The following is a 13,628-nucleotide window of genomic DNA, read 5'->3' as shown; positions in this document are numbered from 1 at the left end:
AGCCCACCCGACTGTTCACAACCGACTCGCCTAGTTAAAAGTACAGCCTGTGGCATGGCCAGAACATACAGTAGGGCAACTCAATTTGTTCGTGTTTTAGACCTGCATAAAAACCAATGGATTTATTGTGATGTGCATAAATTGATTTAGTCGACTTTGATAAAATGTAGATGATCCAAAGGCACGCATGTGTGGAGGCCTGGAGATGCTAAACATGTTAAACGTCAATTACTATCAGACCGGTAGTAATATCATTACACCCACAGCCCTATGTGACCACCTTTGATGTATAACATTGTAAACAAAAGTTACATTTAGAAATTTTTTATTTCAAAGATCAACTGGTTATAATTAAATATTTATGGACTTAGTGATTCGAGCCCTGAACACTGATTGGCATACATTTTACTACAACTGCTGTCAGCCAGTTATGACATTTATTTCTACTTCTCTAATTACATGGTTACAGTTTATAATAGCAATAAGGCACGGTGGGGTTGTGGTATATGGCCAATATACCACAGCTAACGGTGTTGCATTACATAGTGCTTAACTAGCTGTGGTATTTTGGCCATATACTACACCCCCTTTGGCCTTAAATATGCAGCTGAAGCAAACGCTAAGTCTGGAAACGTACTTTTTCCAGTCAACTTAGCTACCGTAGAAGTGCTTACTTTGCAGGCTATTGAGTTGTAGTCCCATACACAAAATATCCAAATAAACTCAAAGTATCTACAGAGTTGATATTTTTATTCACAGCACCGCAATTGAACCAAATCTCAAATACAATGGCAAAGTCGATCATTGATTCATCAAAAAAAAAAATTAAACGATTAATTAAAAAAGTTATTTAACTTCATATGGCCTTATTCGAGTGTCAATGGAAGTTTTTTGGACATGACACGAACACTAATACATAATAGCTAAAGAGTTAACTACAGGGTACAATACATGTTCTGAATTGGCTACATAAGTCATTTTACAGGCTAGGCCTATCTGTTACTGCAAGGTCCGGCTGTCTTCCTCTCCTTGAGCAACGGCCCACTCGTCTCACACACATGCAGGTAATGCAGCAAACACTGACGCGTTCAAGTGGCATTCTGATGCTGGCCAATATGTTGATTTGAACAAAAGCCAAAAATGCCACTTAATTATGAACTTAAATTTCCACAACTTGCCCAAAACTGGAAGACATCCATTTTGAAATTCCACGACTGACAGGATTTTCAGACCCCATTAACAACCTCAAGACAGGTTGGTTGTTCAGCAACGTAACAAAGCAGACTAGGTTGGCTTATATTGTTGACGTCAGATATATTTAGTCTCCAATGCACTTGTCTCAAATACATTGTTACAGGGTTAAGCAAGCAATTTTGTCATATTAGCATTGACATCACATCAGTCAAAACAAGATGTGGTATCAAGAAGAAACAAATCCCTTATGATTCAGACATGGCAGTTTGTCAGTTAGTAGCGCCTGGCCATCCAGAATCACAACTTCGGCCCCATTGAAGCATGCACATTGTGACGTTGTCAGCTAACCCATCTATAATAGACTTTATTCAATACATTAAATTGCAATCTCACTAGAACTTACAAGTACCTAGGTTACCCTGTTTAACTATTCCCTGACTCAGCAGCAGGTTGAAAAAGCAAAGACTTCGCAGGGAATTGAACCCCATCCTGAGGAATATCAGGAGTGCCACCACCAGAGTCTTTTGCTTTTTTTGTTGTTGAAGGCCAAAAAGCAAAACCTGGAAGAACAAAAACCAAATGGTTTGTTCTCCCAGGAAAAGAAAAACCCTTACTACCTGCTGCTCTACACGAACCAGAGGACTTTAGCATCGTTGCGTGCCTGAAACTAGAGAAAAATGAGTCGTCGCCCCCCCCTCCCCAAAAGAGACTGCATTGGTACACTAAATGCCACAATAAATATTCCACAACATTACTAAGTTTCAGCCATGATACATGAAACTAGATTACCGACACTCGTCCGGATTCAGAAGTTAGTCAAACTTGCGAGGATCAAGCTCTTAAATTTGAAGCTGTAATAAGAAAAGAGACAATTACACACACACCCCCCCCACCCCTCAACGCAGAACCTGATATTCTCTGAAATTGAAAACCTTGGTAATTTGCTGTGACCCACCGAAACAGTACAAACCGCACAGACAATTTTTCCACACTGACAACTTCCTAGAACTGGACCAAATCAAGACAGACCGACTTCCTGTGACTCTGCAGTTGTGAGCTGTCCCAGTGCACCGTAGAAACAGAAGTTGACTCAAGAGATATCTGAAAGGAAGAAAGAAAAAGTGTTGCCCCCCCCCAACCCTCCCTGCGTCCACCCAGACTACTGGAATGTGCCCATTTTACGCAATAGCTACATGGAACATTTAGGTTATGTATTTATCTTTATGTTATGTAGAGCTATTGTGCATGCAGACAAAGGGTTGAATTACACAGCCATTGTGAGTTCAAAGTCAAAAGGGAACCAAAATGACTTAACTTTGTAAACAAGAAACTGAAGAGATGCTCAATTAGCAGCAAGACAAGCTTGTGGCTCTTCATCTGAAAGTGACTTGGTTCTCAGTGTTCCATTACGGGGCGAATCACAGATGCCAATTCAAGACCATTGTACTTCAGATTGAGAAATAGTCACCTGAGAAACCAAAAGGGGGAAAGGAAAGGAACAAACAGCACAGAGGGAGAAGAGACTGAAGAACATCGGGCGGGGAGGACTTTAAGCTCAAGCCAATAGAGGGAGATGGTAGGTACTTCAATCAGGGGACACACTCATTTGCGGACAGTTCCCGGCGGCTGATAGATGCAGGAGGCGCAATCGTAGTGGACAGTGAAACGAGAGAATGATCTGAAACGAAGAGGTGTCGACAAACATTCTCCCACCACAGCACTCACAACACCTACATGACGTTTCTTAACTTAGTGAAAGATGCAAAGCTTTAAGGCTCTAGGCCAAAGGGGTTGAGGTATATGCAGCTAAAAGCATTGCCTGACTATGGTCATTAATGGAAATTAACAGAAATCCAGTTGAAGATGTCCATTGAATCAAACAAAAAATATGACAGGAGTCTTATTAAATGAAGAGTGAAAGAGGTAAAGACCTTCCTACATGTTCCAGGTTAGAAGACATCATACGTGCTTGCGCCAGGCTCACTGACTTCTGTAGAGAAAAGTGCATAATCCCCCTCCCAAGCCCAACAAATACCAATTCAAAAGCAACACATTTGCGCTGCATTCAGTCCAAATTACAGCTGCACAGTTGCGCAGTGTTCCTCAGCTACCTTCATTTGGGAAAGCTGTCACACAGTTGCGCGACTGCTGCAAGATCATTAAACAAAATGCTATACAGTTGAAAAGCTACTATGATACAAGACTGCCTGTGTCCTTGAACAGTTGCACAAGAGCTGGTAGCTGAGGTATCTAATAGGTAAAGCTAGAAATGGTCTTGAATGTAACAAACGTGCTCAAACTGTCCTGCCTGTGTTGAGATGAGATCAAAGGACGGTGCGATTCCTGTGGTCACGTCACTGGTAGATGGCATTCTCCGGTAGGGCTTTTGCAATTCTGCAAGATCAAAAGCAAACAGCCAACACCCCTATACCCACCCTCACCAGAACACACGTTACCCATACCCAAAGTATGCTTTATAGTTTACATAAAATGAAGGGTTTCCACCAAATCTTCCTGTTGGAACAGAAGAGATTTGCACCCATAGGGAAAGCACAGCAGTGCAACTTCTACATACCACAAGTAGTGCTGAGCAGTTGCATTGCTAGGTAGATGCTTCTCTATTCAAGAATAAGCAACTGAGGCCAGAATAAGGCCCATTCAGACAGCCATGTCCCATATCTTAACTTTACCCATGTTCAGACAGATATGAGCTGGATTGAACTTATCTGAAACCTTCACTTTCCACCATGTAAGAGCTGCCATCAAGCCCAGGTCACTTCCGTGCTCTAAAAGCACCAAGCTAAGACACCTGAAAAAGCACAAGAAAAGCCCCCCCCCAGACAAGATTCCCCCAAAGAACAAATGCATAACAAAATGTCTTCAATCACAATAAGCTATGCATTTATTACCAATTATGAATCCTTTACAGATAGCTCTGTTGAATCAATACAAAACATTACCTAATTTGCAAAGGGAGTGCAATTTATGTGTTGCCAAATGTTATGAAATATTAAAAAGGGAAATGTGAACACATTTGTAAGTGACCTTACTTGAGACCTTGAGGCGTTTTGAAGCGATTGAAAACGTTTACATACAATGAGTTAGGGGGTGTTCCTGTTGGTCTTGAGTATTGAAAATGCAGGACACAGCACACTGAAAAATGCAGAAGGGAAAACAAGCCTTCCACCATTCCCACCCACACAGACAAACCCAAACAGTAACCAACCAAGACACCACAATTATAGTATCAAATTGTATTAACAGTTGCTAATATATAATGAAAATATCAAAACCAAATTTGGAAATCCCAAATCATTAACTTTCCACACAAAAAAAACGTTAAAATACCACTGGCCTCTGCGTCACCGTTTCTCCTTAAGACACACGGGGGTAGGCGTGGACCTCTAGTTGTTCTTTCATTGAACGGTTGGGTCACATAATAATCTGGAAAAGTCACAATTAAGCAGTCCCCTGACCCCAGAGACCCCAAATGCAACTTTATACTCCATGACATAGAAATGTGTCAATCTAAAGGTGACCATTACCACACTCCCTGGGAGAATACGAGTCGACTTCCCAAAACGTGGCCCGCCACTTGCTACACCCTTGTAGACACCGAGGAATCTCTACACCACAATGCGAAACGGACACCCGAAAGATGTGGACCACCCGGTTGATTCCTTGCTCCCCAAACCTCAATGCTAGCCATTTGGATCTTTAAATGCTGCTTTACACGAAGCTGTGTGAAAGAATTCTAGGAAGAAATTTGGATTAACACCCCGCCCCCCACATATGGCTGCCCAGTTCAAATGCATTGGAAGAAAAACACTTAAAGTATGGTAGTACATATTCAAATGTGATCAACTCACTACAGAAAACTAGCACAAAATACCTTCCTACATCACTTTAACGCCGGAGGGTTCACTTGATCCATCCTAGAACTATCATTTACGCGATGTCCCCAACTCTTTTTGATTAATGTGGTGGGTAGTACTAAAGAGGGACTCCCTTGGACGGTCAGCTTTGCTTTAAGATGCGAGCCTGTGAAAAGAAGAACTCGGAAAATGTCCCCCCCCCCCCATCCACAAAGGCACTACAGTTGGACCAATAACACCAGACTAAATTGAAATTCAGGGATAATCCCCTAGTTACCAATATGAAGGCAAATTTAATATCAATATTTAGCTAGGGGAATAGTTACTCCGCATGTGATCAGATCATGCATTTAAACTCACTGCTCACTTTAACCAGCAGATGTAGCTGCTCAGCACCAAAGGGGCGTTGCGGTACGGACGTACAGTAGACCTCCCATTCAACACACTCCCATGTAGACCGCATCTTGGGGGGGTTGACCTATTGAACTCAATGACAGGAGAAACTCCTCCGCACCGGGGCACTACATCTGTGCTGCAGATGTAGGGTGAAATCCTTTTAAGACGGTCCTCCTCTCACCAGCCCACTACCAAGAAGGCCACGGGGGACTCATCACAGCAGACACTCAGCACACAGGAAAGGGAAACCAGGAAAATAAACTCTTTACCACACCATTACCTGAAAGAGGAAGAAACAAAACTTCGCGAGCAACTGTTCTTGACAGATTTAAAAAGTGACTTTTAAATTAAGACTCTTGGCCTCATTAAATGTTACCACTGCCCATCATACAAACCAAACACTTTTCCTGTGACTGGCGAAGCTAGTTGACCCTTTTACACGTATGCTCTTTAACACGTCTGCCTCATTGCTGCTGGGACCCACTGGCTGGCTTAGGGCAACAGTCGACCCGGAACTTCTCCGCGCTCGGCTCACTGCAAGGCTCGCTACCCTGCCATCTGGCTCGCTCCCTCTGATGAACACCCAGCTGCTTCCCACGACTGGCTCCCATCTGCTCCTCCCTCGATCCCCCTGGGTCCTGACTCGCTCCCCGCTGGTCCTCCTAGTTTGCCCGTGGCCTGGTTCCTCCCTCTGATCTTGAAATAGTCCTTCCTTACACACTGCTAACTAGCTAAGTCCTTCCCCCCACAACTCAAACTCAGTCCATTCTCAGAAAAAAAAGCCTTCTTTTCTTCACTAGAGCCAATTGTGTTTTGAAAAAGTAAAAAAAAAAAAAAAAACATTTGAGGCCTGACAACACGTCACATTTGAGCCTGCGATTCCATGAATTACAGCACGTGCTCTTAAGGCGACCACTTCAATTGGATACTTAATCAGCAGCACATCTTTGACATTTTAGGTTTAAAAACGTGGTTAATTCTTGAAGTAGCTCAAATGACTGATACAGGCACCATCAGGCCAAATTCTCTTCCAATACTTTGCTTGCTATTCAAATGAATAAGGCTTCACGTTTCATATCGTTCAAGTTTAGTAGCTTTTTTCTCTCACGTGTTACCTATACAGATTTTTTTTTCTGACAAGCAGACAACTATCAGAACTTTTTCTTCAAGTCAAGTAAAAACGTCTTGAAGTTGCTAAAACACATCTGATAAATGGGACCATCACCCAACTTCCTTTCTTCAATTTGTTGTTGGCTGTTCTCAAAAGGCATATCTTTTCACAAGGTATGAAGTCTTGAAACTTGCTTTCTACATTAAGTTTCTACGATTGTCCTTACATGTAATCAACTATCAGCAGCTCCACGTATTCGTAATTTTAGGCTTAATATAACAAAAAACGTTGAAATGCATCTGATATTCACCTAACTCCTATTGCTGAATCTTATTCGGTATAAAATGTATTTCTTCCTGATACGTGATCAACTTGCAACACCACTTGAAGTTAGCTTAACTGCTTGAGACCACCGCCCAATGTCTACTATTCAAATATTTAGCTGGCTTTTCGTATGACGTCACAATTCTTCACAAGACCGTCTAGCAACGTGCATATTTAGCTTCGTATTCACAAGGCTTCATATGGTTATTTTCTTGTAACGTATTGTTCATTTTAGAAAAAAAGATCAAATAGACACATTGAACTATACTGCCTCAGATAAATGGGAACGTCGTTCATCTTCCATATGGTTATTTAATTGTAACTTGGTTCTTTCGATAACGCTTCTTATACAACCTGATTATTTTCTGATCTTCGAAAATAACATTTGTAGCTTGATCTTCAGATAACTGCACCGAATCCCCAGGACATCCGTTTCTCCCTAATCGCCATTTTGAATCGGACCTACAAGTGCGCCACAAGACCCGTCTTTTGGCAAACATTTTTAATAACATTTTCGCTGTTACTTAGCTTAGAATTAATGCCGATGCCAGTTCAATTGAACTAAGCATACTTCTGAGGTATATTAGGTAACCTCCGCTGCTAAAAACAAGACCCTGCCACCTAACGTTAATCTCGTTTTTGTGGCCACCATCTTGACTTTTGTCAACTGACACGTCAGAATTCAAAAATGTCCTTAGCTAGCGAGTTGCTATGACTTAACGTCACCTTATTTGATTTTAAACAAATACAAAATCATGTACGATCCGTCGCTAGAAAGCGATAGATATAGATAGTAACAAATCTAGGCGTCGAATGACAACTCAACAGCTAACGTTAGCTACAGTAGCATAGCTACATTATCTGGTCAACTTCACCCAGTTTCACACTACACTGCTGCTATTAAACCTGTACTACTACAGTTAACCATATCATTACGCACTACTCAAATAAAATATGCAAAATACGCGATTCTGAAAATTCAAATAAAACCACAACGACCAGACAGCATCAACGCAGTGTTTAGAAGGGGTGGTTTGCTGACTGAATTTATAGTCTAGTTGTGATGCGGCTAACGTCACAATGCGAATACCTCCGATCTAATGATTCTACGAAATAGGTCCAACTTTGTCGAGCCTTTATGAAATGACTACGTAAATTTACTTACACTATGTTACTTCACCGTGAAACATAAGCTTACAAACCTATTCATTTTGATTTATGGTAAGGAAAAAAGGGGTTCGGAAGAAAGTAACTATGGGGGCCCATCAAAATGTGCACTTTGCTTTCATCTCATCCATGAACCAACCTATTTATATAAACAGTTTCAAACTTGCCAACCATAATACAGTACTGTACATATTGCCATTCTTTATTATAAAGTCTACTCATTTCGTTGGTCACAGACGCTGCAGTTGGAAGGGTGAGTCAGTCATTCGACATTTTCAAATAACAACAGCTGACGTCAAAGCATTTGGTGCTCGGATGAATACAGAGCTAGATGTGAACAGTCCTTACAAACCGGATGAAACTGGAATTCACTCGTTCATTCTACCGGGTCTACTTCTGTTATACCGCATTGCTGAAGTTGGATTTGACTGATTTCGGATATTGTGTCACACGTCTTTGATTGTGTAGCCTACCAACCAAGGACTCTCACCCATATTTGAAACAATATAACAACTACACATTTGCAGAAGAGCTAGATGACAACTGTGTGGGAGAACAAACCAGTTTAATTGTCCTTTAACAAAAATAGGCGGACGAGCTGTAACATGACTCATCAGTGGCATTCAAAATATTACATCAGAACAAAACTCAAGATGGCTGCAGTAGCCCAGAACAAACCTGTGTGGTTTATATGCTGGAAAAGTGATGATTATTCATGAAGCCAACATTGGCAGCAGCCATACCAGATCCGTCAGCAGGTTTATTTGTGTCTTATAATCAGTTTTTTTAATGTGATATCTTGGCACAACAATCCGATTAAATAAAAGGGAGGAGAAAAAAAACGTCATTATTGAATTATCTGGGCCTATCTGTCTATTTAGACACCCAGTGATAAATATCTGCTAGCCAAGGGCATTTTGTGTCTTCAATCTAAAAGATAAAGCTGGAATCTTGAGAATCCAACAAAAGGCTCAGTTTGTGTCTGAGTGGAAAACTACTGCCTGGATCTGGAAGGCAGAGGAATGAGTTTGCATTCACCACCAGATGGCGCAAAGCTAATTCACAAAACCTTATGAGTCACTCGATTGTCAGACGTGTCATAATGAAGACCAAACTAGGAAAGGAATAGGAAGATCATCTCTAAAAGCGAACAGTAGGCCCAGATGGCGCAGAGCCTATATTTGGTTCTGAGTAGAATTCAGTCTCCATCACACTTACGTCATCATCACAATGACATCAAGGGACAAGCCCAGATTAATGTAGGAGGTTGATGAAGGAGAGTAGACTAAATAGGAAATATTATGGCCTGGGCCTATATAATAGAGAAGATATAAGCAAAAATACAAAACAACAAGTCCAAAGGTCCTGGAAGAACTGCTGCTTCTCTGCAAGGTTCTTTGAACTAGATCACACACAATACAATAGAACAGGCATTCATTTGGGTGGTGTCTGAACATGTACATTTCGAATGGCACAATCTGTCCTTATCAGTCGCTCCAGGCAAAAACACTATCAGTCAATGTGTTTTTATTTTTCAAGAGCAGGGCTGGGTAGCCTGATGCTATCACCATTGATTATGAGTGTTGCCAGCCTTCCTTTAGGCAACTAATCTAATGATTGGTGAGAGTAGGGAGTGAAGTTCTGTCCTCTGGATGTTGCTAGTTTCAGCCTCTCATGACCTCAACAGATTTAATGTAATCATGTCTTGTCTGGTGGGAGTTTAAACAGGATATAGTGTTTGTTTAGGCTTTGTTAAGTTATATGCCTCTATTTACAGTAGCCTATTGTCATAGTATAGTGACTGCTTCAACAGCATTACATGTGAATTCACTTCTGTTACACATACCCTTGTTGGAAGTACACGTTTGGGCTCACATTCAACCAGATGGCAGGCTACAAAATGGCCCCCAGTCTGCATGTGTTTCATGTGTGACAGGCCCAGTGCTTCATTTGTAAATTGGGAGGTGCAGGAACAAAAAGTGAGCAAGAGAGGGTGGTGACCTGGGAAGCTCTGAGGTAGCGGAACGCATGACGGAAAAAATAACCTTTATAATAAAATGTTGCATGCATATCATCGCATTTGAGTAGTGGCATTGAGCAGTAGACTAGAGGCACTTAGAGACGTTGCACACATGGGGAACATTTTAGTAGCCTATTTGACAAAGACAAACTGAGAATCTTGAATCCATCAATAGTAGGCCTAGGTGTGTGGAGACATATTGTGGGCTACAATATGAGGAGGAAATTACAGTCCTTAACAAACTTGCCAGTTTTACTGACTCACCCAATGATGTGCAGCTCACTCGCAGATAATGGCGATGAATTTGTGCCAAAAGCCTATATCTCGCTATTGTTTTACAATGGTTTAAAATAAATAAAGTATTTCACCTTTATCTAACCAGGTAGGCTAGTTGAGATCACCTTTATTTAACCAGGTAGGCTAGTTGAGATCACCTTTATTTAACCAGGTAGGCTAGTTGAGATCACCTTTATTTAACCAGGTAGGCTAGTTGAGATCACCTTTATTTAACCAGGTAGGCCAGTTGAGAACAAGTTCTCATTTACAACTGTGACCCGGCCAAGATAAAGCAAAGCAGTTTGACACATGCAACAACACAGTGTAACACATGGAATAAACAAACATACAGTCAATAATATAGTAGAAAAAAGTCTATATACAGTGTGTGCAAATGAGGTAAGGTAAGGGAGGTAAGGCAATTTATTATTTTATTTTTATTTTTTATTTTACCTTTATTTAACCAGGTAGGCAAGTTGAGAACAAGTTCTCATTTACAATTGCGACCTGGCCAAGATAAAGCAAAGCAGTTCGACAGATACAACGACACAGAGTTACACATGGAGTAAAACAAACATACAGTCAATAATACAGTATAAACAAGTCTATATACAATGTGAGAAAATGAGGTGAGAAGGGAGGTAAAGGCAAAAAAGGCCATGGTGGCAAAGTAAATACAATATAGCAAGTAAAACACTGGAATGGTAGTTTTGCAATGGAAGAATGTGCAAAGTAGAAATAAAAATAATGGGGTGCAAAGGAGCAAAGTAAATAAATAAATAAAAATTAAATACAGTTGGGAAAGAGGTAGTTGTTTGGGCTAAATTATAGGTGGGCTATGTACAGGTGCAGTAATCTGTGAGCTGCTCTGACAGTTGGTGCTTAAAGCTAGTGAGGGAGATAAGTGTTTCCAGTTTCAGATATTTTTGTAGTTGGTACCAGTCATTGGCAGCAGAGAACTGGAAGGAGAGGCGGCCAAAGAAATAATTGGTTTTGGGGGTGACTAGAGAGATATACCTGCTGGAGCGTGTGCTACAGGTGGGAGATGCTATGGTGACCAGCGAGCTGAGATAAGGGGGGACTTTACCTAGCATGGTCTTGTAGATGACATGGAGCCAGTGGGTTTGGCGATGAGTATGAAGCGAGGGCCAGCCAACGAGAGCGTGCAGGTCGCAATGGTGGGTAGTATATGGGGCTTTGGTGACAAAACGGATGGCACTGTGATAGACTGCATCCAATTTGTTGAGTAGAGTGTTGGAGACTATTTTGTAAATGACATCGCCGAAGTCGAGGATCGGTAGGATGGTCAGTTTTATGAGGGTATGTTTGGCAGCATGAGTGAAGGATGCTTTGTTGTGAAATAGGAAGCCGATTCTAGATTTAATTTTGGATTGGAGATGCCTAATGTTAGTCTGGAAGGAGAGTTTACAGTTTAACCAGGCACCTAGGTATTTGTAGTTGTCCACATATTTGAAGTCAGAACCGTCCAGAGTAGTGATGCTGGATGAGCAGGCAGGTGCGGGCAGCGATCGGATGAAGAGCGTGTATTTAGTGTTACTTGCATTTAAGAGCAGTTGGAGGCCACAGAAGGAGAGTTGTACCTGTACTTTATAAAACAATATTTCGGAGTTGATCAAATATTTTGTTAGCCCACAGCAGACAGATTAGTCTTCTTTTCTCAGGATGCATTTGGTTTCCAACCTGTGTTTTCCCGCGATTGTATTTGAAATATTGCTAAAGGCCTGTTTTGTCTGCATGCTGTTTGTTCCCTGACAGATTTTTGTGAGTTCCCGACAGTAGGCTATGCCTTGTTATTGGGCTACACACAACCCAGAGCTAGGCTAATAAAAAATATAAAAAAATATTGATCCTCTGTGGCTAAATTATAGGCCTTTTCGCAGTGTAGTAGGCTACTCTGAATTATTTAATTTCGTTCTGAACAGACAGACAGCAGTTATTCTATAACTTTGGCAAATGTATTTCAATTTATCAGGGGTGCTACAGCTTCTCCAGAACGCTTCGCGCGGAGATGATTTTCTAAAGAAATAAATGCACTTCTATAAAGAAGTGCAACCCTGGAGAGATGAGAGTTGCAGGGTCATGTCTATCAGAGCAGAAAGAGGGAGAGCGATCATACAACCCTGGAGAGATGAGAGTTGCAGGGTCATGTCTATCAGAGCAGAAAGAGGGAGAGCGATCATACAACCCTGGAGAGATGAGAGTTGCAGGGTCATGTCTATCAGAGCAGAAAGAGGGAGAGCGATCATACAACCCTGGAGAGATGAGAGTTGCAGGGTCATGTCTATCAGAGCAGAAAGAGGGAGAGCGATCATACAACCCTGGAGAGATGAGAGTTGCAGGGTCATGTCTATCAGAGCAGAAAGAGGGAGAGCGATCATACAACCCTGGAGAGATGAGAGTTGCAGGGTCATGTCTATCAGAGCAGAAAGAGGGAGAGCGATCATACAACCCTGGAGAGATGAGAGTTGCAGGGTCATGTCTATCAGAGCAGAAAGAGGGAGAGCGATCATACAACCCTGGAGAGATGAGAGTTGCAGGGTCATGTCTATCAGAGCAGAAAGAGGGAGAGCGATCATACAACCCTGGAGAGATGAGAGTTGCAGGGTCATGTCTATCAGAGCAGAAAGAGGGAGAGCGATCATACAAAGTGCATCTCATTCTAGTTCTGTGAGAGATAAAGGAGCGCTACTCACACTACTCACAAAGACGTGGCCACGTATTGTTCTCATCTCAAACATAGGTTACAATGTTATGCAAGGCCCAGAGGTGTACACATATTTTAAAGTACTACTTAAGTAGTTTTTTGGGGCATCTGTACTTTACTATTTATATTTTTGATATCTGTTACTTTAACTTAAGTATATTCCTAAAGAAAACAATGTACTTTTTACTCCTTACATTTTCCCTGAATGTTCCAATTCACGCACTTATCAAGAGAACATCCCCGCTCATCCCCTGCCTCTGGTTTGGTGGACTCACTAAACACAAATGCTTAATTTGTTATTATGTCAGTGATTTAGTGTGCCACTGACTATCCACCAATTAAAAAAACAAGAAAATGGTGCCGTCTGGTTTGCCTGATATAAGGAATTTGAAATGATTTATACTTTAATTTTAACTTTTGATACTGAAGTATATTTTTGAAATTACATTTACATTTAATACTTAACTATATTTAAATCAAATACTTTTATACTATTACCCAAGTAGTATTTTACTGGGTGGCTTTCCCTTTTACTTGAGT

General features: G+C 41.3%; 1 long non-coding RNA gene across 1 annotated transcript; it reads right to left on the bottom strand.

Annotated features, from left to right (window-relative positions):
* Positions 1-4,073: 4,073 nt before the first annotated feature.
* LOC109879814 (uncharacterized) lies at positions 4,074-7,931 on the bottom strand. The gene is made up of 2 exons (XR_004202986.1): positions 5,861-7,931; positions 4,074-5,745 (listed from the first exon to the last, which is right to left on the bottom strand). It is a non-coding gene; the product is annotated as an uncharacterized LOC109879814 (long non-coding RNA).
* Between the last annotated feature and the right edge of the window lie 5,697 nt (positions 7,932-13,628).

This window comes from Oncorhynchus kisutch, linkage group LG15, assembly GCF_002021735.2.
Source record: "Oncorhynchus kisutch isolate 150728-3 linkage group LG15, Okis_V2, whole genome shotgun sequence".
NCBI classification, from domain to species: Eukaryota; Metazoa; Chordata; class Actinopteri; order Salmoniformes; family Salmonidae; genus Oncorhynchus; species Oncorhynchus kisutch.
This window is presented reverse-complemented; position numbering and strand designations above follow the sequence as displayed.